At 48.9% G+C, this 25,978-nt stretch overlaps 1 protein-coding gene across 1 annotated transcript in view; it reads left to right on the top strand.

Annotated features, from left to right (window-relative positions):
• CTBP2 (C-terminal binding protein 2) overlaps positions 1–25,978 on the top strand; it is a 119,535-nt gene that overhangs the window by 1,645 nt on the left and 91,912 nt on the right. The gene's annotated exons all lie outside the window — the stretch shown is intronic.

The following is a 25,978-nucleotide window of genomic DNA, read 5'->3' as shown; positions in this document are numbered from 1 at the left end:
GCGATTGATTTTCATCCTCCTCGGAATTTTTTTTTCCTTCTCGAGCTAACACTCATTTAAAAGAAGGAAAAAGTATATGAGCAAATTTTCTCAGTCACCTCTCCTTCAGACTCCTAGGCAGGTTCCCTGCATGTTGATTGAGGATAGGGCCCCAAGGGGACTGGCTGGTTTGGAGAAGGCCCACCTTCACCATCAGGGCCTCAGGCCTAGCTTCCTGAGGAGCTGGGGTGAGTTACAGACGGGGAGCGCAGTGGTCCTTGGTGGAAACCGTGTGCTCGTCCCCTGGTCACGTTGTAGAGTCTACTGGGGGCCGAGCTGAATCTCGCCCCGATCCAAACTGGCAGAGTGGGTTGTGGGCCAGGTAAGGGTCAGCCAGGGATGCAACTGCAGGGACCTAGGCCTGTGGAGACCTCTCGTCTGCTGATGACCTTCAGCAAGTGACCTCTTTGCCAAGGCTTTGTGCTGATGACCTTCAGCAAGTGACCTCTTTGCCAAGGCTTTGTGGCGTTATTTGCGAACGATGGTCCCTGAGACACGCCCCCTTTTTAAATGTAATTTCATGTAGAAGTCCAGAAGCTTCCCCAGGATTTTATGAGTGGGCCTGCCCGGCTGGAGGCTTCACGTGGGCTGACACCTCCGAGCAGCTCCTCAGTGATCTTTGAGGGATTCTGAGAACGTTGAACCACCTTTGGGTGAAATGGGAGGTGGCGGGGGCGCACGTGTGTTAGTAAGCCATAGTGGCCACCCTAACCGTGCACGTTCAGTTTGCACCTCAAAATTCTGTCTCTCACCCGTTTTCCTAAAAGAAACTGTGTGCCAGATCTGCCCAGAGTTACACGGCGAGTCTCTGCGCATGTTCATCATGGGCCCAGGGTTTGTGGTGGTTTGTTCCAGTGTTGGCTGCTGGGTCTGGGGATGTTTCTGGTGGGCAGCGGTAATGGGATCTGCCAGTCCTGTGGGTGTCCAGTCCTGTGTCTTGGGACTTCTGGCAGTGCCTGACTCCTGAGCTCCTTCACCAGCAGGGGTGCTGGTGCCTCTCCTGCATGCAGGTCAGGGGAGCGTGTTAGCTGGATTGCCAAAACTGGAGCAGGATGTACAGTACATTTTATGGACGTTCACTCCGGGGTTGGAAAACCATTTCCTCTAGGAATGCAGTGTATAAGGATGAAATGGACATTTACAAACATCAGATGTGGTTGAGTAATGGCATTTTCGTTTGGCTCGCCCTAGAATTTGGAGCTGCTCCAGGACCCTGTTTAGCGGTGATCTTGATCTCTGAGGGGTGCTGTCTCCCCACAAATGCATCCACTGTCAGAATGGAATTGTAGCACAGCTCCTGACAGCAAGTGTTTCCTGAGTACTGAGCTGGCTCAGCTCTGCTGTGTTTTAGGCATAATTTATTTATTTATTTACTTATTTTTATTGTACTTTAGGTGAAGGTTTACAGAACAAATTGTTTCTCATTACACAGTCAGTATGCATATTGTTTTATGACATTGGTTAATAAACCCACAACATGTCAACACTTTCCCTTCTCGACCTTGAAGGACCTTTTTTCTTTTTTGGTGAAGTATACGTAGCCAAAGACACACCATTTCAAAAATTTCTGCATGTATGATTCAGTGACATCGATTACATTCTTCCAGTTGTGCTCCTATTCTCACTGTCCTTTTCCAAATTCTTCCATCACCATTATCATCGGCTCACTGCCCCCACTAGGCTTCCCATCAAACCTTTTGAGTTGTGGTTGTCAATTTGATCTCACATAGATAATTCTTTTTTTTTTTTTGTACTTTAAATGAAGGTTTACAGAACAGAATAGTTTTTCATTAAACAGTTAGTACACATATTGCTCTATGACAGTGGGTAACAACCCCATTACATGTCAACACTGTCCTTTCTCAACCTTGGGTTCCCTATCACCAGCTTTCTGTCCCATCCTGCCTTCTAGTTCAGGAATAATTTTGAGTAAGCGTTTTTGATAGTTTGGAAGAGCTGAAGAGGTTCCCGTCAACACTGACAGCGCCTCGCAGAGTCTGCAACCACGCCCACATTGACTTTGGCCTGTTGGCCTGATTTACTCCCAGCGCAGGGACATCCTGCCTCAGTTAACCTTCGCCCACAACCACAGAAGGCGGGGTTCTCGCACGTCCCATGAGTTGTGCGGCTGCTCTTGTGCTTCTCCCTCTACTTCATCATTTCAGTTTTACCCCACTCTGTGTGGCACCACCCACTCAGCTCTACCTTCGGTCAATACCTATTAACACAAGAGGGGACATTTTGAATAGTAGCCAAAATCAGGACCACATGTTGATTTCAACCGGGTAGCTCACCTGTTGAGAACTCTGGTCTAGACTGAGATCCCATGTGTTGGTGGGGGAGAAGGAAATAGACAAAGAACATGCAGCTCCATAGAAAACTCCATAGTTCGCTGAGTGGCAAACCCGTGAGGCACCAGAACCACTTGTACATCATTTTTGTCCTCTTAGCACTTTTATACCCTGAGCATGTCCTAATTTAAAAGCGTTATATTTCTGTTGTACTAGCCTTGGTATTTTGTTTTGTTTGTTTGCTTTAATTTCAAACCAGACATTTCAACTTCCTCTCCCAAAAAGAAGCTCTTTTTGTCATTAACAATGAATAACGACCCGCTAAATTTAGATCTGGTTGCATTTCGTTCCTGCTTTTACTCTCTGTTCTGTCTATGGCTGCTTGTTAAAATGAAAACTCTTCTTGCCATATGGTTTGCTGACTTCTCCTGGAACCACTTGGTTCTCCGTCAGCTCAGCAGGATCATTGTTTTTCTTGTAGCATTTTGTTATTATGCATTAATATTTGCAGCAGTACCCAATTATCTTGTAATTTTAGCAGAGGTGTCAGGAAAAGACTAAGTGCTTCTTTGTTTAATATCTACAAATAAGTGGATGTCCAAGTCAAAGCCCTTAGCTTTTATTATGTGAAATGATGGCAGCAGCGTAGCAGTGCTGTGGTTTTGCAAAGACACAACAGTGTATTCGTCCATTTGTGCACCCAGAGAAATGCGCATACTGCATTGTTGTGACAGATCAAAATAAGAATGCAGAATATTGACCTGCCTGACAAGGCCTCAGGAAAAGGTGATCTGAGTGGATGGATGGGCGCTGTAGCTAGATGTGTTTGGTGGTAGGAGAAGCCTTGCCTGGGTCTGCAGTGGCCATGCTGGGATCCACTAGATGGCTGCCCAAGTGACTTTAGTGGTCCAGCTAGTCATCCGGGGGCCCTGGCCTGTTTCTGGCAAGACCAATCTTTCTTCTCCGATAAACAGAATGGAAAGGATTGCCTTATTCTAGGAACAAACACCTAAACCCTGGGGTCTGATAACTGACGTTCGAGGCACAATGAGGAGCCTGACCATGGCCACGTGGGTTCCAGCATGGTGGCCTTCCGGGACTTCCTGGGCCTCAGCCTCCCAAGGGCTTGCCTGCGCTGCCCACCAACTATCCGGGATACCCATCTGGCCTTCACTTAGGGATGTGTGATCCTGCTCCAGCTTTGAGACTGGAGGCAAGGCTGCCAGCGTTGGAAACCACAAACCCGAGGAAGATGCGCAGGCCTTTCATCTCTGGGGAGCCCTTCAGATGAGAACCAGACTGAGTTGGGGGTGGTGGGGAGGATGCAGGTGGAGATTGTGCCAGCTCTCCGGAGAGGGCAGGAGGGCCCCACTGGAGCCCTTGCTCCTTGTTTGATTTTATTCCTTCTGAGCTTTCAGGAACCAGTTGTGCAGCTCCAAGCTGCACGGGCTGCTCTGCCTCCCAACAGTGAATGGGGGTGTTGATTCAGCCTTCGCTTTCATCCTGAGACTCCAACTAGGCACGGCCTGCTGAGTAGGACTGTCGAGATCATCCCCTCGAATCCCGTCACCATCCAGAGTCATAAGGAGGTGCAAGACCCCAGCCCCTGGCTCCTCCTGGTGGGTTTTATTTTCTACTGTGTTAGTGCTGTTCTCCACCTCCTGCCACCCCACCCGCTGCTGGTTCCAATCAAAGTCCGTTTACCAGCGAGGGAGGAACAGAATGAAGCAGAGGGTCTTAATTATCACCCTGTCCTCCATGTGTGGGCAATAAGCGAGCCTTCCTGTACTTCCTGGGGTCCCGGCCAGGGTAGGTCTGTGCCGAGTTGTGTTCCCGCCGCAGGGCGTGTTGGGGGAGGCCCCAAACTTCCTGGGGTCCCGGCCAGGGTAAGTCTGTGCCGAGTTGTGTTCCCACAGCAGGGCATGTGGTGGGAGGCCCCTGCTTGGGAAAGGGATGGCTCATTGGGACGCCTGTGCTGGGGGAGGGATAGCCCCTGCCCTGTCTCCCTCCTTGTGAGGTAGTGAATGTGTCAGTCACTGTGACACTGTTCAGGGTTATACTAGAACATTTAGATGCAGGGTTCACCTTGCTTCCCAAGATTCTTACTACCTTAGCTAAGATCCCCACTGTATTAACGAAGAACCTGATTCTCAGGTCCGTTTGCCAGCACACGGGGCCTGCAGGCAGATCTTGGGCACGGACACCAGTGGTGCAGCCCTAAACAGGTTTCCCCTTGTCCTGTGCTAGTGGGAGCATTTCAGGAAACACTGCGGTCTTTCCTTCTGCTTTGCCAACACTGCAGGATCCCCTCATAATAGTCATGATGACTTCCTGGTATCCCTGGCAGTCTCCAAGTTCATTTACTCAAGTGTATAATGGAGTTGGAAGGTGCTGGGTGGTGCAAACAGTTAGCAGCCATTAACCGAAAGGGTGGAGGTTCGGGTCTACCCAGAGGCACCTTGGAGTTTCTTAACTCATATAATAGAGTCAGCACCTGCCCCAAGCGAGTGAGAGGGCAGCTCTTGGTCCAAGCGACCCGTTGCCGTCAAGTCAATTCCGACTCATAGCGACCCTGTAGGACAGAGGAGGACTGCCCAGAGAGTTTACAAGGCGATAACCTTTGACGGAATCCGACTTCCAATCCACATGTTTCTCCCGCAGAGCAGCTGGTAAGTTCAAACCACTGGCCTTTCGGTTGGCAGCCAGGCACTTACTTACGCTGCACCACCAGGTCTGAGTGAGGTAGAGCTGAAGTGTTGGCTTGTTTCTGCCCCTGGGGGTGTGGCTGTGTGCAGGACTCGTGTGTGGAAAGCACTCTTTTCTCCCTGACTAAAGCCTGCTGTGGGGGACCCGAGGCCCAGCCTGCCAGCTTTAACCCCCTCCCCTGGGTTCCCCAGTGGGCTGGGAACAGGACCCTGGTTTATGGGCCCACCAGCAGACTGATCTTTATCATTTCCCCAAGGCTCTTGTTTGTTAGAGGAGGAAGGCCACGGACGCGTGGATGGAGGAGGTGGCCTGGGACAGGGCAAGGACCTGCATCTGTTGAAGGAAATAGAACTTCAAATTTACTGTTAGGTTTCAGGTTGGGGATTTATCAGTGTGTAAGTGAGTGGGCGTGTACATGAAGTCGGGTCTCTGATCAAGTCTTCTGCAAGTGATTAAAGGCGGGAAAAAGCGTTCTTTCTTTCTGTAAATATTTATGTTTAACATTTATATGTGTTGCTGCTGTTACAACACACCACATCACAACAACACAACTACTCAGCACACATCCGACCAATAACATTTTTGGGGGAGCTTCACGGTGTTGGTTTTAGGCAGTTTCGGTTGGATTTCCGTCGGTGTTTTTATGGAGGGACACACCCTCACTGAAGCTGTACAGATTTGGCTAGGTTCAAAAGTAAGCTGGCTTTCTTTCAACTTACCAGCAAACACAGTCAGCTTCGAGTTCTAGCAAATGCTCAGTGGCTCAAGTAGGGGTTGTGTTTCGGGCCTGTCTCCAGACATCCTGCATGCTACTGAGAACTGGGTACTTTCAGAATTTTTCATGACCTAATTTCTGGATCTGGATTTGGACCATTGTTTAAAAGAGCAGACAGTCGGATGCATTTTCTAAAGTAAGGCTTAGGTGGTGGTGGTATGCTGCCAAGTCGATTCCAATAAGCGCTTGGCTGCTAACTGCAAGGGCGCCAGTTCCAACCCACCAGCCACTCCACGGGAGAAAGACCTGGCAATATGCTCCTGTAAGGATTACAGCCTAGGAAACCCTGTGGGCAGTTCTACTCTGCCCTATAGGGTTGTTTTGAGAAGGGTCCAGGAAAAGGCCTAAAAATTCATTGCCCTTAGTAGGTTTCATGCCCCAGGGCTTGGCGGTTTCATCTGGGGTGGAGAGAAGGATTCTGTTGCCTGTGACTTCCTCCCAGTGTCTGCCGACCCCCAGCTAACACATTTTTTGCTTTATAGATTGATTGATTGATTTTTTGGCAAACTCTGGAACTCCTACCTGGCCCCGTGCTGTGTAAAAATAAAGTCTTCTTGGTTAACTGAATCCATTTGGAATTCATTGTTTCCACGTAGCAATTAAGATAATTCCCCCAGACTTGTTAAGGATGAATATGAGGTTTTTTAAACAAAATCCTGCCTAACTCATTAGTTCACGTGTGGACAGAGGGGTGATACATGAGAATGTTTCCCAAGAGTGGACGTCTGTGGAAGGAGGGAAAACGGAACATTTTTCTGTACTTATCCCGAGAAGCAACAGTGACATTTGTACATATTTCATCGCGTGGTTTCTTTAGGCGCGTGGAACAAACAGATCAATTTCTCAGCAGTACACTATTTAAAAGAAAACAGCAACAAGCTGTGTGGTAAGTTGCAGAAGCTGTTAGGATTCATTATACATGGCCAAAAGATAGAACATTAGAGGAAAAACGGTAAAATGTGTTAATAAAAAAACAACCCATGGATGAAGAACAGTTCCAAGCATCCGATTATGGTATTTAATTGCCATTTCTTCATAAATGTACCCTGACTAACAACAGTGGCTCCCACTCCTCAACACCCACCCCCCCATTCTGTCCTTTCTCCGGGCGGACGGGATCAGATGTGCTGGGGAGCCAGTCAGATCTGTTTGGGGTGGGACTTGATTTATCCCAAAGGTATTGTGCTGTCTTTTAACATAAATGATTGGTGGGCCGTCTTCACGGTAAAGGTATCTGGCTTGTGACGTCCTGTGTCCCGTAACTGAATACCTCTCTGCGGCCACCCATCTCTCCCCCTCCCAGTTTAGCTATACGTTGCTTAACTCAAAGGAAACCTTTGTCGTCCTGGGCAGGGTGTAACCTGCAGCTCCTTGAAAAACTCAGCTGAAGCGGAGCAGCTTGAGTGATCGGTTTCTGCTGGGACATGGGGAGAGGTTGGTCAGCTGGGTGGGGACCTAGAATCCTACGGTGGCCAGCAGTCTGGTCCTCATTACACTGGGAACCTGAGACCCCGGGCTGGGTGCTCTGGGTCGTGGTTGGCTGGAATGGCCCTCGGTTCAGCCTGCATCCTGCCCCGTCTGCAGACGGGAGGGCAGATACCTGCTTCTTCGGGAACTTGGGAAAACAAGCGTCCGGTGGGAAGCAGGGTGGAAGGGTGGGTGCTGTGTTCTAGCAGATGGTGATGTGAGCTGCACTTGAGCAAATGTCTTGCGTGTCTCCATCAGTAGTAATTCTTTTTTATTTTTAATTGCAGAACTATAGATAAAACATTTGCCGACTTAACATTCTTCACATGTACAATTCAGTGACACCAATTACGTCACTCATGTTGTTCAATCATCACCGGTATTTGTTGCCAAATGTCCCATCACTGCTTCCCAAACAACGACCCTCCTTCCCCCCTGCCCCGCCTCCCCTGGTAACCACTGTCAGACTCTGATCTCTACATGTTTGTCTCTTCTGGCCGTTTCCTATAAGTGGTGTCATGCAGCCTTTGTCCTTTTGTGATTGACTTACTTCGCTCAGCATATCGTTTTTAGGTTAGTCTGTGCTCTGGTTATGGATCGGGACTTCTCTTCGTGGCTGAGTAATATTCCCTTGTATCAGTCTTGATTCCTTCCATGGGACTTGCAGAGAGCTTTGTTTTGGGGCACGTTGCCCTCCTCCTGGCTTGAGTCCTCACGTGTGTTCCTTGAGTCTGGCGGTGGACAGTTGCCTGGTGTGAGCCCTTAAGCTGTTTTTCCACATGGCAATCAAGAATCTTAGTTTTTGTCTTTAATAATCCCGAGTCTTGTGGCTCCTCTATCAAGTGAAATTAAATAAAAGTGTTGTAAATGGACTTGGATTAAGGGGCAGTGCTCTGACTCTTAGCATAGAACATTCCAGAATGTTTCCTCCAAGCTCCTTGAAGCAGAGACCATCCATTATTCTCCTTGTCTCCCTAATCTTCTATGCGCAGGCCTGTACATTGCGGTTGCCTCGCAAATGTTTTTTGAATGAATGAGTCGAGTTGGCTGTGGACAAGGGAGGTATGTGGAGTGGGCCAGGCCGTTCATGTAGGAAGCCATCCCAGCATCTGCTTGGAACGAAGGTTTGTTTCTGAGTTAGCGGGGAGTGTTTTCTCCAGACAGAAGGCAAACCAGCACGTTATACCACCTGTCTGGGGGAGGTGTATGTATTCCCAGATAACACAGCTGTGGTCTTGAGTTCTTCCCCCTGGGACGGGGAAGCCTTTCCTGCCTGTCTTTCGTTGGTGGGGTGGGGAGTTTTGTCAGAACCCTGGCTGGAGACCCAGCTCTCTGTCTCCTGTCCTCGAGGGCAGGAGGGGTTGTGGCTCAGCTGCATTGATTCAGTCCGAGTTGGGATTATGATGACATCAAGAAGGCCCACTGGCTCCCAGAGGCCCGTAGCCCAGGTCCCTTGGAGTTCAAGGGCAGATGGCCAGTATATCAGATTCCTTCACGGGCCCAGTATAGTGGCCCCCGGGAAGCGGGTGTTTCCTGTGTGAGTAGCGGGCAGCCCAGGGTCACGTTTGTTTAAACCTTAACTTTGATGTGAGTTCAGTACTCCTGGCTTTTCATAATTCAGTGGAAACGCGCTGCCACTTCCTAATTACAGCAGAAGACGACCTCCATGCTGTGGCATAGGACAGCAGTTTCCGCCAGGAAGGAGACTTCATATTGATTTGTACTCTGATCTCCCACGGGTTTCAGTGGAAGCACTGTGGAGGCCTGGTTAAGGCCGGAAAGCCTTCTGCTTGCGTGTTTAAAAGGAGCAGATTGATGTGGCGTTTGACTTGGCTGAGAAGCAGCTCAGCTCCTTAGCGTGGGATTGCATCATCACAGTCTTAGCATTCAGATGGGGAAGGTAAAGGATCTGGTTGCCTAGGACTTGGCCATGGCCTTGCTGATGGCCAGAGGGACAAAGTTCTGATGGCAGGGCCAGGAAACACATGCAACTTGACCTTGACCTCCTCTGATGGCGTTGACCTTGGCCAGCCTAAACCTCTCTGAGTTTCCCCCTCTTAAAACGGGGCTAATAGTAGTATTTAGTCTCAGACTCTGGGGGTTAAATGAGACCATCATTGAAGAGTGCTTAGCCAGCAAATGGTAGACTTGATAAAGAAAGAATGCAGAATAAAGAAAGACCAGCAGCCCAGCGGCTCAGCATGGGGGCACCCTGATGGCTGCCCAGGCTGGAGGAGGATGAATGGGGTGCCTCCCTTAAGGAGGCACTTGTAGTCTGTGAGCTAAATGGAAAATTGAGATTTCTACTTTGCTACAGACTAATTGAATTCTCTGCTTCCTTGGAACTTGGGAAGTGGGGTACACCCCCCCCCACCCCAATCAACCTGATAACTGACTTTCTTCATCAAGTGATGAAGGGATTTTGGGTCTCCCTGAAGCCTTTCCCAAATGTCGCACATTGGATTTTAATTTTTATTTATTTGGTGGGCAAGCCGCTGGCTCCTTCTGCAGCAAAGGCCAGGGGCTGGGGCCGTGATACCGCACCTTCTCCAGCACCCTGGGGTGTGTAGCTACCTGGACACCTGTTTGCCAGCGTGTGCTTTTCCCTGGGAACGTGTCCTCACTGTCCTGTTGGTGGCTCGAGGTCTCTGCAGCTGGCCCACACGTTAAGTGTGACCAGGGGGCTGAGGCCGGAGCAGCCGTCTCTCCGCAGGGTGACCCGGTCAGCCGTGGAAAGGGCCAGCCCATTGGGCCTTCTCCCGAGAGCTCGGCTGGGAGAGGCCGCTTAGCACGGCCACTTCACATGAAAGCCTGTTAGATTCAGGTCACTGGGCTTGGACCCCTGCATTTGATGGCAAAGTCTGAAAATGCAGATTTGTAACAACCAATGTTAATGAATTCAGACGGTTTGAATTTCACACTGAATAATGGCTGGAATTATCAGAGCCAGCAGCTTCTGAGATGCCTGGATCGGCATAATCTTTTCTCAAGATTAAATTGATAGAATGATGTAATACCACATTACTTTTATTAACAGTCCTGGCCGTAAAAGAAACACACCTATTAGGACAGGAAAATTTAGTAAAAATAGTAGTAATAACAAGACAATTTAGAGTATGTAATATATTCCATAAATTTCCGAATGCCGCATCTCATTTAAAATGCAATGTTGTGCTCACAGATATTGAATGCAATACCTTTGTACCCTAGGGCTTCTTCTTTTCTACATTAAAAATATTCTATTTAAATGCAGATTTTGATTTGCAATCTAGGAAGAGAATTCTGGAAGAATGGGGAGAAGGACAACCATGAATCTATTAACTTAATTTTGGTTTTATATGTTATTCTTGTTCTCATTCCCTCTGTCCTTTTTTCCCCCTCATGCCCTCCTCCCCACAGAAGGGTAATTTCTGAAGATATAAGTAAGGGAAACGTTTAAAGTTTCAGAGGTTAATAATGTTATACTCTTGTCTGTCTGGGAATTCTCTTCCACACCCTCCCCCATAGCCAAGTTGAAAAACACAAAAAGGCCCCCTCCCCCCCATTTCTTCATGTGGCAGAAGCTTGAGAATTTCCTCCTTTGAACTGAGATCCTTGTCACAGGACAGAATGGACACATATCCTAGGACCCTGTCGGTCTTTACATGTATTTGTGGCATTTAAGCTCTCAGTTTAATTTTAAAATGCCTTCCTATGAAGTGTGTGTGTATTTTCCTCGGGTTCTAACCTTCCGTTTTCTGCGTATGTCCTGAATACCTCACCTAGAAAGCACACGGAGCAGCCACACCTGGGTGCAAAATTTAGGGAAATGCTAGGACTTCCCTTCCCTGAGCAGAAATGCCTTGTTTGATGTCAAGCTTAGGTTACCAAAGAAATAGATTTATAGCTTTGACATTTACTCTTGGACTCAATTAGGTGGTTAATCATTATGAGTACCATTTTCTTTGGCTGTTGTCTCCACTGAACAGAGCATCGCCTGCTCTACGCACTTGTCAGTTTCAAACTGAGCATTGTGTTCCGGCTTTTATGATCTGTCAGGGGAGATGGGAAGTAAATTCTTTATAATATGCTGATTGATCTATTTGGGAATTTTTAGATATAAACAGCATCTGTGCTTGTCAGACACATAGTTGTTAGCTTCTGTTCTTTGACACGAGAGGGTTTTCACAGTCTGCATGTGACCCTGACGAGACCTACTGTGCCCTCTCCCCACCGGTGGGGGGCTTGGCATTGTGGAGTTTGGGGGCCTTTCTTTTCCTGGTGCCTTGGGACTCCTGTTTCGAGGGTGCCTCTGGTCAGAGTGTGCTGGGGTTGTATTGGTTCTGGGGAGAACCCAGAGGGTCCTAACCTGCTCCAGCTGAGACCAGACCTGCTGGAGAGATGGGTTCTGAGAACGTGACCTCGCTCCTGGGCAGGGCTCAGAACCCTCTGCCGTTGGTGGGGAGCCACCTTCCCTGCTAATCTGGCACCTTTGGCAACTTGAGCTTATTTTTCATACAAACCTGTTGATAGTTCACGTGTTCAGGAGTGACTGGCTCTTCCTACTGAGGGTGAGAAGCTGCGGCCTCCCGGTGAGGGCGTTTTCCAAGCAGTTAGTGGGAGATGATGATCCTTCCCTCGCACTGACAGCAGAGTTGGAAGGGATGTTTTTTGAACTGGCGGACCCAGAGTGGGACAGCCACTCACCCTGAAGAGGACGCCCCCTGAGCTCCAGACCAGCTTCCCGAGCAGCCTCTGTCGGTCCTGCCAGCTTGCTTCTTGTCCTTACTTGTTCTTGTTGTTTTCATGGGCGATGGAGGTTCAGTGGTTTCTCTTAGATTTGGCCGGAGCAGAGGTGGGATTTGAACCCACATCTGGGTTTGGCCTGCAGGCTATCGCGTTCTGCTCCATGCCTCATCACGCGGCATTACCTTCTCCCAAAACAGTTCCAATGTTGGGTCTCGGAATGGTTGACACTGAATGTAGCTGACTGGCTGTCGATTGGATAGTTTTTCTATAATCTGTCACCACAGACTCTAGTTCTGTTTTTAAGCAGCACACAGAAGGAGGGTTTCTCAGTCAGAGGGGGAGCTTGTCGAGGTGATTGTGTGGGGCTTGCAGCTCCGTTCCCCTGAGCATACATGGGTAGGGGCAGACCACGCTGCAGCCTTTTGGACTACTGCAGCCCGGCCCACAGGTGGGACAGCCAGGGTCCGTCTGTCCATTCTTCCTTGTCTGTCTCTCTCCCCCATCTCCAGTAGCATCCCCGGGGCAGGTGCAGTGACACTGTGAGGATGTAACTGGGGTGGGGGACAGGTTGGGGAGAGGAATGGGGGAGGGTGTCGTAGCCTGCCATGGGCATCAGCCCCCCCGTCAGCAGCCTGGCCTTTTGAAGGGCTGTCACAGACACTGCTGAGTACCACATACTGTCCTGTTGTCACTGGTTCTCGGCCACTAGGGACAGTGTGTGTGGGTGTCGTCTTCATTACCAGCACAGGAAAGGAACAGACTTCGAGTGGTGGGGTGATTTGCCTGGGGTCCCGCTGCCCATTTGCCGAGCAGAGCATTCCCCTGCTTTAGCCCTGCCCAGCGACTGAGGGCTGGGAGACAGAGTGCAGGTTAAGATCCCTTTGAAAACAACAGGCATGCACTTGTGTGTCGAGTTGCTTCTGACTCTTAGTGACCCTGTAGGACAGAGTCAAACTGCCCTGTAGGGTATCCTAGGCTGTAATCTTTACGGGAGCAGATTGCCAGGTTTTTTCTCCTGTGGATCCTCCGGTGGGTTCGAACCACTGGCCGACCTTTCGGTTAGCAGCTGAGCCCTTAACCGCTGTGCCACCGGGGTTCCTTGGCATGCACTTTGTAGTTTCTTTCTAAAAAGGGGGTTGTTTACCGCTGCTGCTACTGTTATTGTTCTTCACTGTATGAAGAAATGGGCACTTCTTTGCCCTTTTGTTTGCACCTGAACTATAGAGAGGCCTGTAATTGAAATTTCAAGTTAAAAATGTCCACAACCTGTTAGTCTCAGGCTGAACTCATGTATACAGGTGCAAACTCATGGCCGTGTGTGGTATTGACACCTCCTGTGACATGTGCCTGTGGGACTCCTGCAGCAGACCGGAAGGGATTTCTTGGGGTCTAGTGAGCGTCTCACCACCCGTCTGTCAGTTGGTCATGCTGCGGTGGCTTGTGTGTTGCCGTGATGCTGGAAGCTATGGTACCGGTATTTCCAATACCAGCCAGGTTACCCGTGGTGGACAGGTTTCAGCGGAGCTTCCAGAGTAAGACTAGGAAGAAAGGCCTGGTGATCTGTTTATGAAAAATATCCAATAAAAATTCTATGGATGGCCACAGAATATTGTCTGATGCAGTGCTGGAGGATGAGCCCCATAGGTTGGAAGGCACTCAGCACAGGGGCAGCAACAACTCCTGACATAACCAGTCGTGAAAGGTGGCACAAGACGGCGCCATGTCTCGTTCTGCTGTACTTGGGGCTGCCATGAGTCAGAGCCACCTGGATGGCAGCTGACAAGTGCTCATCTGGGTGCTTTTGCTGCCCCTTGGGGTTGATTTTGAGACGTCTGGCCTCTTACTTAGCTTCCACGGTATGGAACTAAGGTCTTGGACAGATAGTGATCTACCTTCATTGTTGGATGAACTGTTTCTAGAACTGGTGTTGGTAATAATTAGACGGTTATTCCTTATCCTCTTTGCCCCAGTTGAGGAGGAAGAGCAGTTTAATTTAAGGCTAGTAAATTTCATGATAGGAGGAGACCTGGTTCCCACGTTACCCTGCGCTCTGGTGGCAGTGAGGCACTGTTGGCGAGCAGGGATCGGATTATTGTATGACGCCAACGTTAATATGGGGGACATACGTGTAAGCCAGAGTCAGCAGTTCACACACTACTGTTTCATTAAATTTTCAGGCAAAAGCTGCAAAAAATTAATTGGAGGCGTGTAATAGTTTAGAATGTGAGCCGGCCTATGGTAATATAAATTATATGAAGAGAAGACAGTTTTATATACTGAGAGAGGGAAAACTGGTTTACTTTAATGAGAAGAGATAGAAATGTAGAGCTATTTTTTCATTACAGATGGACTCTAAAGTGTTTGGATCAGTTGATGAATAGAGTTAATTCGCCGCTACAGTTCCAGTAATTCATGTTGCACAGTTTAATGACTTCTAGAGAAAAACGGGATTGAAATGTTAATTTCTCTGAAGAAATTGGGGCACTCTTGTATATCAGACTTTTCCCCCTATTAAACTACTAGTTAATTTCACCACACAAGTCTCAGGGATATTTCATAATGCATAGACATTTGTATTTGTTAACCTGAGTTGGCTTCCCTTCCCTTTTTTTTTTTAAACCTTAAATGTGGGTGATGGTCTCAGATGGGAGACTTTTCCAGGCAGAACTGTCCCTAGACAACTTGACCCAGTGGAGAATTTCCTGACATTTAGCTTTGTAAACAACCACGTCATCTGTGTACTATCGGCTAATGTTGTTTTTGCTTTTGTTTGGCTGTTTGTACCGATTGGTTTGGTCATACAGTTCTTCTCCTGTTTTTGAGAGGAAATTGGAAGGACTGTTCTGTCTGGATTATTTCTCTGAGGCCGCCTCCAATTTTGTTATCATTATTATTTTATTTTGTATTTTTGTTTCATCTTGCACTTTCCACAATCGAGGACCCTCCCGCTTAGGGCAGGTTCAACACTGAGTTCAATGTCCTCTCTTTCTCATTAACTTACTCCCAGGAAAAAGATCAGAAAGAAAGAAGACCAGAATGTTAACCAATAGAGATGTTACAGAATTATGGGCTACTGGACTTTTTTAAATTTATTCCCAGATTTTTGGTGATAATGATAAACGTGGATTACTTTGTCTTCTTCGCAAGGGGCCAGAACACAGATCTCTAGGTATTAAAAACGGAGGAGAAGGTGTGAACCCGAACTCCTGCCCATTGGTCTCCTGCTTTGCTTTTGGGTGTGCTGTTCAGAGGGCTTCCTAGAAAGGATGGGAGGAGGAGGAGGTGAAGACCGGAAGACACTGGCTTTCTACTTGCCATGGGATGTGGGACCCTGCGCCCCCAGGTAAGGACCATTGGACCCAGACAGGACTAACTGAATCCCTCGTGGGTTCTAAGCCTTGAGTCTCCAGAGCGGTCTGAAGAGTTGGGAGAAGGCAGTTCTTATACAGAAATTGTCTCACTGACAGCCCCTGTACCCACTGACACTCACCTGTTAGGTTAGGAGGAGCCCCTGTACCCTCTCACACTCCCCTGTTAGGTTAGGAGAAGCCCCTGTACCCACTCACACCAACTGTTAGGTTAGGGTGAGCCTGGTTCCTGCTCACACTCACCTGTTAGTTTGGGGCGAGCCCCAGTACCCGCTCACACTTCACCTGTTAGGTTAGGGCGAGCCCCTGTACCCGCTCGCGCTCACCTGTTAGGTTAGGACGAGCCCCTGTACCTGCTCGCACCAACTGTTAGGTTAGGGCAAGCCCAGTACCTGCTCACACTCACCTGTTAGGTTAGGACAAACCCCTGTACCCACTCACACTCACCTGTTTGGTTAGGGCGAGCCCGTGTACCTGCTCACACTCACCTTTCAGGTTAGGACGAGCCCCTGTACCTGCTCACACTCACCTGTCAGGTTAGGACGAGCCCCTGTACCTGCTCACACTCACCTGTCAGGTTAAGACAGCACAGAACACCTACCGAAGTAGAACACTCAGGAGCCACCCAGGTGCGGGGTAGAGTGCTGATGAAAGGGTTTCCTTTAGGGTCTGTCTCCTTGAGGTCCACGGTCCTTGAGGAGTCCCTTCTTCAACCATGGAACACTCGTTGTGTTCTTGTATTTGATGGTGGCCTGGTGACCCATAACCAGGATGAGGATGTATGGAGTTGAGCTTCGTCCGTCTCTGGCTTGGTAGGAAGAGCCTCCTTACCTGCTTCTCCTATGTTGCTGGAATGCCAGACTTGACACGTGATTCCAGCCCTGCCTGTAACAGCTGTGGCTGCTCCCTGAGATCGGGCTGGTGGACATGATGGTTGGTATTTAGGATCTTGGCCTTAGGATTTGACTTTCTAGGACCCTAGATCCCACTCTTTTTCTTTGTTGGTTAGTGACCTTCTAATACGAGGGAGACCCTCAATGAGATGGAGTGGACTCAAACATTACCAATGATCGCGAAGATGGTGCAGGACGAGGCAACGTCTTGCTCTGTTATACATCAGGCTGCCATGAGTCAGAGCCAGCTTGGCCGCATCTAATGACAACAACAGTTTGGTAAAAAATTAACTTGTGTGTAATCAACCTCAGCTCTTTCTTAGCATTTCTAGTTCCTTTGAAACTTGGAGGCTTTAATTTATGGCTCCTTTAAGGCCCGGCCTCCCAGCCTTGGCACTGTTGACCTTTTGGGCCGGTGAGTTCTTGGTCAAGTGGGAATTGGTGGTCCAGTGGTAGAATTCTTGCCTTTGTGCCGAAGAAAGGCCTGTTGATCCACTTCCAAAACTCAGCCAGTGAAAACCTTATGGATCACGGTGGCCTGATCCATACCTGATCATGGGGAAGGCACATGACTCGACGGTGTTTGATTCCATTGTGCATGGGGTCGCCATGAATTGAGGGCACTGTAGGATGTTTAGCAGCATCCCTGGCCTCTACCCGCCAAATACTGCCAGTGGCTTTCCCATCCACATATATGACAACCAAAAATATGTCTGTTGGGGGCATAATGGCCCTGCTTGAGAACCAGTGGTTGAAAGGGTGGGTGTTTAATCCATGTCTGCTGTCACATTGTGCTTGAACTACGTTGGAATCTGGTCTCCACATTGGAGCTGAGACTGGGATGACAGGGAAACCACCTTCTAGCCCACACCAGGGGCCAGTTCTGCTCTTTGCAGAACCACGCAGCCTCCCTGTGGTGGGTTTGTTTTGGCCAGGTTGGCGTACGATTCTCTTGTACAGTAAGTGTGCAAGGCAGCCCCGTGAGTAGAGGGCCAGGTTGGCGTGTGACTCTCTTGTATAGTAAGTGTGCAAGGCGGCCCCGTGAGCAGAGGCCCAGGTTGGCGTATGATTCTCTTGTAAGTGTGCCAGGTGGCCCTGTGAGCGGAGGGCCAGGTTGGCTTATGATTCTCTTGTACAGTAAGTGTGCAGGGCAGCCCTGTGAGCGTAGGGCCGGGTTGGCGTGTGATTCTCTTGTTAAGTGTGCAAGGCGGCCCTGTGAGTGGACGACTAAGTTGGCGTGTGATTCTCTTGTATGGTGAGTGTGCGAGGCGGCCAGGTTGGCATGTGATTCTCTTGTACATAAGTGTGCAAGGCGGCCTTGTAAGCGGAGGGCCAGGTTGGCGTGTGATTATCTTGTATAGTGAGTGTGCAGGGTGGCCCTGTGAGCGGAGGCATCGACATGTAAACCGTGCACTTGGCTCCATTCCACTCACATGGCTGTTCATGACAGCGTATTTGATAGACAGATTTATTTGTCACCTTGTCACGGTGACATGTTGGGATTGCTTCACTGCTCATGTGCCATTGACACTTAGCTGTCTGAAATGGGGACAAAGCACCCCTCAGAATGAACTGGAATGCGTCTTATCAGCACCAGGCATAAGTTACCGCCTGCTTTTCCCCTGTTTCTTTAACTTTTAATTGAAACCATTTAGTTACCACCCCTGCTGCTAGGAATCTGGGGACAATTAGGAAAGTCCCATCTGTCCTTTGAACCGCATTATATTGCTTGTTTCCTTGCTGTCTCACGAAGACGGAGAATTTTAACGGAATATGCTGCAGCCTCGTTGTTGTGTGCTTGTTATCTCAGTTGAATGAGCTGTGGCATTTCTTTAATTCAATTATTTTCTCAAATGCAGGCTTTGCGATGATTTAGTGGAATCGGGTGTCTGAGTGTTCCATTGCAAAGTAGTGACCCCCATGGAGGCTGTCGGTGGATTTTTTTAAAGTTTTTACTTGGGGCCAGTGTCAAGCATGTTCTGGGCTGCCCCCGAGCTTCCTGGCACAAGCCCCCACTTACCATTTCAAAACATAGATTGGAAATGGCAGATGCCATGGGCTTTGCCAGTCTTTCCCCAAGGCAAGGAATTATCTGTCCAGTAATATTAGGTCAGTGGATTCCTGGCCGGCCGTGTCTGAAAGGAGGGGGGAGGGGCAGGCAGCCTGGGGTGCCGGTCGGGAAAGGCGATTTATAAATCTGTAAATGTGGTAAACAGTCTCCTCTCCTGCTTTGGTATTTGACTTTGAATTAAACAAAGTGTCATGAGTGGGAGGTGTATAGTACAATTATTTTAGCCATTTTGCTTTCTAATGTGGAAAATCTGCCTAAAATAGGAGGCGGGCAGTCATGGTGCCGTATACAAAAGGGTGGTTAAAATGCTTTCCCACGTAGAAGAAGGGGCTAGAAAGCACGCCTGGGCCCGCATCTTCTCGGTGAGAATGCTGTTACTAAGCCTGTCTTCTGGCTTCTTTGGCGCCCCAGGGTCCCTGTTCAAGTCCCCACCCTCACATTGCAGGGCACAGAGAGGACTTATTTTCCCCAAACATTGGGGTTCTTAGCCCTGTAGTAGAGGGTGATAGATGTTTCCAGGAACACGGCCAAGGTGATGGCTTTGACCTTGGGTCCGCGGAGGCCACTTTGGGGCCTTGAGGCTCTGCACAGTTGCAGGTGAGGTAGCGGAGAAGAAGGGCCAGGCACAGACAGAGGCAGGAAGGCGGACAGAGCGGAGGGCCCAGGGGTCACTGGGGGCGGCGGGTGTGTGCAGTGCTGCCATGCTCACATGCTCCTCTGGGTGAGCCGGGCTAGGAAGAGCTGCCAGCCCTGTGCCCTGCCACTGTGCAAGCCTCTTGTTGGGTAAAGGTGGGTGTTGTCAAGCGTCTTAGCTCCTAAACATAAGCTAGTGCCTGCGTCTGGCATTTCAGGGAAGTCACAGCCGCCTGTCCCACCACGGGCTTGTCCAGGGCCAGCTCCTGCTGCCCAGGGCGGGCAGTAGAGGGGCCGCCACTGCTCTGCGGCCTTCCAGGACTGTCCATCTTTGCCTGACTGCTAAACCAGTAAGCTGAGGCTCTGCCATGCCGCATGTGTGCGTGCATGTGTCTATCTCTGTCTCTGCGTGTGTCTGTCTGTCTGTGTCTGTCCTTGGATCCATCCTCCACATTCTCGATGTGGGCGCAAGAAGAAGGTTAAAAAAACACAGTCGTCATCTGTGGCTTCAGTCATCCGTTAGAATCTTCAGACAGACGTGAAGACAGTGTCGGCCTGCACAAAAGCATGAGTGTCCTTTGACCTAGCTGTCGCCTCTCCCCACCCCGTCAAAAAAAACTTCCATACCCCAAGATGTTCGCCATGGTGTTACTCCATGGAAAAAAGACTGATGCCTTCAGCATCCAACAGTGGGGAAATCGCTAATTCTTTTTAAAATGATGCTTTCACAGTTTGAAATAATGTAAGTAGAATGCTTGTGTTAAAAGCAAAAAGATTCAAAAAATAGATTTCTCAGGGCCCGGCCGTTCCTTGTGAAGTCCGGGTGCCCTCAGATTTGGTCATCAGAGCCGATGTTGAATGTCCATTGTGAGTACAGGCATAAAATACCCAAGGGGGAAATGGGAGGATGAATATTTGAGAGTGGTTATCTTCTGTTTATAGAATTTGGAATGATTTTTTTCCCCTTAAATGTTCTGTAATGAGTTACGTTGTTTATTTAATAGGGAAGAAAATTGCTGGTCATCCTGGCCATGTGCTTCTTGAGAAGGTGAGGCGAGCAATGCAAGATGGAGAAAGGCAAAGCCAGTTACTCTCGGCCCTGGCCCCCAGCATACTGCCGCCTCCGTTCCCTTTGCTTCTCCTAGAACGGCCACGCATCCATGAGCACGTCTAGGGGGTTTCGTGTCGGCTTACAAAAAGGAATCCTGCTATCCTGTGTCCCCACTTGCTATAGGAGATTGTTTATAGATCATCTCTGCAAATCAGTAGACCTAATACTTTAAACCTTTATTCTCTTTGGACTGGACGCGTGTGCATACGTGGAATTCTAGGTAAATGCAGTCAGTGTACTTGCTGTGTTTCTAGTTTGTCTAAGTGTTCTTCTTTATTTATTTTTAAAAATGTCTTTCTTGACAGAACAGTATGAAGTCCAGCTCCCTGGACTCAATATCACCTCTGCCATTTGGTAGCTGTGTGACTTGGGGCAGGCGGCTGAGCCTTTCTGCGCCTCGGCTTTCTCCTTAAAAGTAGGGTCGATAAAATTCCTATCCCATAGACTTGTAAGGAAGGAGCCCTGGTGGCACAGTGGCTCAGCAGTCAGCTGCTAACCCAAAGGTCAGTGGTTCGAGCCCACCAGCCGCTCCACGGGAGAGAGATGTGACAGTAGGCTTCCATAAAGATTTACAGCCTTGGAAACCCTACGGGGCAGTTCTACTCTGTCCTAAAGCATCCCTACAAGTTGGAATTCCCTCGAAGGCACCTAGAGTTTTTTCCTTTTTTTTTTCTTTTTTTTTTCAAGACTTGTAAGGAATAAATGATAATTGTAGATTACATTTGTAAATTGCACAAACCTGAGCCTAGAGACCTACTAAGCAAGATTGTCAATTTGTTGTCTTTTTGGTGGTGATGGTTATTCTCTTACCTCCCCAGTATCATTTCCTACATTTTCCGTGTTCGTAACCATCTATAAACGCATGTAATTCAGTTCATAAAACATGGGCACGTCCTTTGCCTTTAGCTGCCCCGTCGATCACTTGAATTCCGTCTCTCTGCTAAGGGCCTTTCAGAACTCGAGTCTGTTTTTTGTTTTGTTCTGTCTTGCCTTGTTTTTCTGGTTGTGCCTGCCCCCCATCCCCAAACAAGCAGATGTTCTCTCTGACTTTGGGAGTCACCTTCAAGGACTGTTGCATTGGCACTGCCCCTGGGATGAGGTGTCTCCCTCCATGGAGCAGACAGAGGTTGAGCCCAGCTGGAAGGGCTCCCAAGGACACAATCAGTGCTGACCTGTTAGGGCTTCTGAGCACTTGAGCTGTCAGAGCCAAGATTGTGAGCCTTCTTTGACTTGATCCCATCCTTTACAGGGTTCCCCTGGGCCTGCTTTTATTCAGTGCCTGCTATGTGTCAGTACTGAGCGAGCACTCTGCAGGAAGTGGGTGTGTGGTCAGTCTCGGCGGCTGCCCAGCTGAGCCTGGCTGAATGGCTCCTGGTTCTCCTGCCCTCTCTCCCAAAGATTCTGTGTCTTCTGTCTGCTCGCTCTGTGCTTTGAGAAGAGGGAATTAGCAGAAGCAGTAGCTGGGACCACAGCCTCCAGGAGACCTGCTTGGCGGATGACAGAGGTCTAGGCTGACAAAATTGCCATGTAATAGCCCCAGGTTTTCAGTGCTGCTAAGACTGGACTGTTTCAGGGGAGTCTTCCCACGCGGACCTGGGCTCTCAGGGCCTGGTTGTTCTGCAGTCCAGCTGTCCTCAGATGGGGTCATCTTTTGTAGAACAAGTCCCCGAATCCTCTGTTGAACATTTTTTTTTAATTAACTGAATTAGTAATTGTTATTTTGGATTAATTATAGATTCCCCTCCCCCCTCCCCAAGTTACAAGGAGGTCTTGTGCATTCTTCACCCAGCCTCCCAATGGTAACCGAAAACCAAACCATGGCAACCCTGTATGTGTCAGAGTAGAACTGTGCTCTGTAGGGTTTTCAAAAGCTGGTATTTCAGAAGTACATAACCAGGCCTTTTTTTCCGAGTCTGTTGGACATTTTTGTTAGCCCTGGTTTCAATATTTTGTGTCACCTTCCAATATTTGAGAATCTCCAGATGCTTAAAAACAAAATCCCATTAGCAGGGTTTGTTTTCCTTTTCCATACTCTTGTGGAAAAACCATATTTATTTTAGCCCAGAGTTTGTTGTCAAGAGCAAACATTCTAAAGTAAAAATTGTTTTTGTAGCCTGTTCTCAGGCTCTGAAATATCCTGTGTAGGTCTCAGCTTCGTTTGAGGCATAAATGATAGTATACTTTTGTCAGAACTGTTGTTCGTTTACTGTCGAATGTTTTGGGGAAGAAATAGAACGTAGCTTTCAAGTTCCTGGTGCTGCTTTTATGTTTCTGTGCAGCCACATTGATGAGTCCCAGCTCTAAGGCGAAAGGCATGTTTGTGAAGCTAAGAAACTAAAAAGGTTCTGGTTGATATTTTATCTTGTCTTGATCGTTTTGCTTACTACAACTGATGATTCAACTCTGAGGGGAGAGAAGTGCAGGTCTCAGCTCTTCCTGGCCCCCCCTCAGTTTGAGACTGGCATTTCGCTTTTCCGAATTGGGGATCCTTGTTTGGTGGTGCATGTCTTGAAGGTAGATGGGTTGACAGAGTGGTGAGAAGTGAGAGTTACGAGCTGTGCTATTTGCCCCCTTTCATGTGTGTAAAAGGAGCCCTGGTGGTGCAGTGGTTAAGCTCTCGGATGCTCCCCGAGAGGTCTGCAGTTTGAACTCACCAGCCAGTCCTTGGGAGAAAGATGTGGCAGTCTGCTTCCGTAAAGATTACAGCCTTGGAAACCGTATGGGGCAGTTCTACTCTGTCCTATAATGTTGCTATGGTCGGAAGTGACTTGACAGCAACGGTTGTTTTCTTGTGTGTATGTGTTACAGAAAATTCAGCATTGTTAGGCCTTGGGCAGAATTGTTGATTTCATTTAACCGGGAACACTCATTTCTAGGAGAGAGACATTTTCATAGGATTTTGCCTCATTCCATACAGTTAAGTAATGGGCTAATGGGGCTCAATCCAGAGGTCATCAGGCCCATTTAGGCCCTTCCACTGTGTTGGTCCACCACTGACTGAGTTGGTTAGCCATGATTGAGTGACAGGCACCGTCGAAGTGTCTATGACTTGAGAACCGTAACAAACGACATAGACCATGCCAGAAGTGGTGTGTTGATGCTTGCGGCCGTTAGTTGAGTGGTAAAGGAACACTGTGTGTATGTTTGTAACCCTTCGTTGTGGGTCATGGTTTATATACACCCGTTCCATACCTGTACATGCTATCTTCTCCCCATCCCTGTTCATTCTTTATAACCCACAACAGTGATCCGTGCCTCTCGCTAACTTCCTGTTCACTTTTTCTTCTGTCTTTTGTTACACCAACTAGCTGACTGCCGTACCGTTCTGTGATCTTAAAAACATCTTTTAGTTTGTCTTGACAAGAATTCATGTGAACGTTAGTTCCCACTAGTTAAACTCTTGAACTCGGTGGCTACAGAAGCTAAGGTATCTCAGGAGCAGAAACAGAACGGCGGGCATGTCCTGGCCATGTTCTAAGAAGGCTCCGTGGTGTCTGGGTCACAGCTGGCGTGCCAGGGTCAGATTCCAGGCCCAGGTGTCAGCCACACCTCGACCGCCTGAGGAACTCACACAGGGAAGCTGGGATGGAAGGGCAGGAGGGCATCTCAGGAACCTGGGGCCAGATCCTCAGAGTATCATCTTGTGAGGGAAGGAGGCCACTTGATTCATATGGCAGAACTGGGTAGGGAGACGAGGAAGCATTATTCTTTTAAACCTAAAGAAGTTTTAAAACAACCCAAGTTGTCTAACGGTGAGACAGACCACGTGTGTGCTGGGAACCGGGAGACAGGCCACCTGTCCTAGCCCAAAGGGTCATTGTGTGCCATGGGAGTCAGCGTGGAAGCATCCCAAAGATCTCTTAGGTTTAAACAAATCTGAGTTGGCCAGCACATTCCCAGGGTGTGGGATCTTACAGAAAGACTCAAGGGGCAGTGAGGAATATAAGGGGGGCTACAATGGATCTGATAGGGTGGCTGGGTCTGTAGAGTTAGAAGCTAGAAGCTCACAGTTCTTTAGCTGCAAACTCTTACCCTTCAGATGAGCCCGGAGGATGCGCCCTACTTCACATGGGCATCTCATCCCTGGTGGTCAGTACATTGTGGTCTTGGACCTTCACAGGTGCCCCATAGCCAAAAGGCTTGGGCTCAGCCCACCTTTTCAGGATTGATGTTGGGGAGCAAGAATGGGGGCTGGTCAGCTTGAATTCTCTCCAGATTCTGGCCCTCATTTATTCATTCATCCATTCATTCAACAAACGTGTCCATGCATGTGTGTACACGTGCATTTGCTCACCAACCAGTCTCTGGGGAGGTAGCGGACAAGGTCACTGCTGGCACTGAGCTTGTGTCTTAGAGGGTGAGACACCCCTGAGTGATGGTTTTCTGGCTGGGTATCTGAGTGTCATGGCAAGAAGATGTGATGGACTGAGTCCTTGGTGGGCATGTTGCATGTGGGACTATCCTCAGAGGAGGCATTTAAGCTGAGGTTGGAATGACAAGGCAAGAGCCGTGTGATGATCTGGCCAAGGGGACAGTGTGGCTCTGGCTGTGTGAGAGGGGATAGCAGAAGGGCATGAGCAGGCTGGTCTTTGGCCAAGTCCTGATCTTAACCCTCAAAGCAGCGGGAGCCTTCTGGAAAGTTTGAAGCAGACTGTTGTTATGTGATCAGATTTAAGTTTTTAAAAAGATCCCCATGGTGTCTCTGTGGAAAATGGTTTGGAAAGGGGCAAGAGTGTAAACAAGATGACCATTTAGGGGGATCCATATAGTGTAAAAAGTTAAACACACTTGGCTGCTAACCCAAAGGTTGACCGCTCAGCCCACCCAGAGACACTTTGGAACTGCTTCTGGAAAGCCAGCCTTTGAAAACCCTATGGAGCATAGTTCTACTCTGACACACCTGGAGTGGCCATGCTGTGACGTTGACTTGGCAGCAGCTTTTTCTGTAGTTGGGCAGCCACACTTCAGGATCGCCTGTATCCTGGCTGAGAAAGTCTGTGTTACTCGGAAGTGGTAGTTCGAAACCCACAGGGATAGCTTTCACCGTGGAGTGATTTGCTGTGGCTTAGTGCTGGAGGATGGAGTGTTTGCAGAATACTTACCGCTGGAGGTTCTTTGCCCTGATTTCAGGAGTAAAGCTCTCTGCCTGGAGCCTGAGATGGAAATTGTCTCCAGTTAATGGGTCTTTAAGACAGCTAAATCCTCTGCTAAACGCTTCCTGGAACTGCTGTTGCACACGGGGTCGCTGCCACGCTGTATGTCCGCCTAGCTCTTGTTCATTGTCACCAAGGAGAGCCAGGCAGGTTTATGGGAGGGAGTCAGAATCCTGCTGTACTGACTGTCTTCACCATCTTTTCTGCTTAAATTGCTGGTGGGGCGGCAGAGGAATCTTTGAGGAGTGAGTTTTTTCTGATGGGATTATGCTGCTAGTTAAAAGGTGCAGGCTTTCTCCATGTTCTCCCTTCTCCACTGCAAGGAAGCGCTGTCTTGGAACTTGCAGCTGTTTGCACTCTGCCTAATTTTTACCTCCGGATGTATTGGTGCCCCAGCTCGGGTGATCTGGGGTGACGCGGGCTTGGAAGGGAGTGTTCTCATGCCTCGATGGGCTTGAGGCAGGACTCGAGTTCTGGAGCTTCTCCAGGTTGCGTCTTCTTGGTTTTGCCCAGTTAGTGGTAGCTGAGGGAGAGCTCTGTTTGCAGAGAGCTGAGGCGCAGCATCGGTTTCCGAGGGCAGACGATGGGGAAGATGTGCTGACGTGGCCCAGGCAGCACTCTGGCTGTGTGGGAAGCACCAGTAGTAACAGGTGGGGAGCTGGCCCCCTGGGCAGAGCTGAACAAGCAAGGCAAGGTGGAGGGAAAGAAGGGGGGCCAGGCAGGCAGGGGTGGCATGACAGTGC

The sequence above is a fragment of the Trichechus manatus genome, unplaced genomic scaffold (assembly GCF_000243295.1).
Source record: "Trichechus manatus latirostris isolate Lorelei unplaced genomic scaffold, TriManLat1.0 scaffold00031, whole genome shotgun sequence".
NCBI classification, from domain to species: domain Eukaryota; kingdom Metazoa; phylum Chordata; class Mammalia; order Sirenia; family Trichechidae; genus Trichechus; species Trichechus manatus.
The sequence above is the reverse complement of the archived record's forward strand: the minus strand, read 5'-3'. Positions and strand labels throughout refer to the sequence as shown.